This window comes from Capsicum annuum, unplaced genomic scaffold (genome assembly GCF_002878395.1).
Source record: "Capsicum annuum cultivar UCD-10X-F1 unplaced genomic scaffold, UCD10Xv1.1 ctg995, whole genome shotgun sequence".
NCBI lineage: Eukaryota > Viridiplantae > Streptophyta > Magnoliopsida > Solanales > Solanaceae > Capsicum > Capsicum annuum.
In genome coordinates, this window is record NW_025896043.1 from 3,434,697 (window position 1) to 3,435,178 (window position 482).

Here is a 482-nt window from a genome sequence, read left to right on the forward strand (position 1 = left end):
ATCTTTCCAGCTGGCATTTTGTTTTCTTTATTCTAGATGTACCTCTGGAATAATATTATCTTCTCCATTGCACCTCGAACATTGGTGGTCTGGATATTTATGTCCAATTATTTTACAGTATCTTGTTAGCAGTCCTTCTGAAATAAATCCCTTTTTTATTGCTCTCGCAGTAGATTGTTTTTCTGGGTTAAGTAGCGTCATTATCCATTGTCTTACGTCTTCCATATCTGCTTGTCGTAGCTCTTTTGAATTTGAATATATCATTTGATGATCTCTTGAATAGTAGCTCCATATTGGGTTTCCGTTAGCATAGTTATTTGCTAGTTCTTGAATGATCGTAGCTAGTCCAATAAGTCTTTTATTTGCATAAAAATCTGGTATCTCGATTCTAGGTATCTCCGGTTGTTGCGAAATATCTTCTGGTATAATCATATCTCTTGTTAATCCTATCTTTACAACTTGTATAACTGGTTTTATTTCAT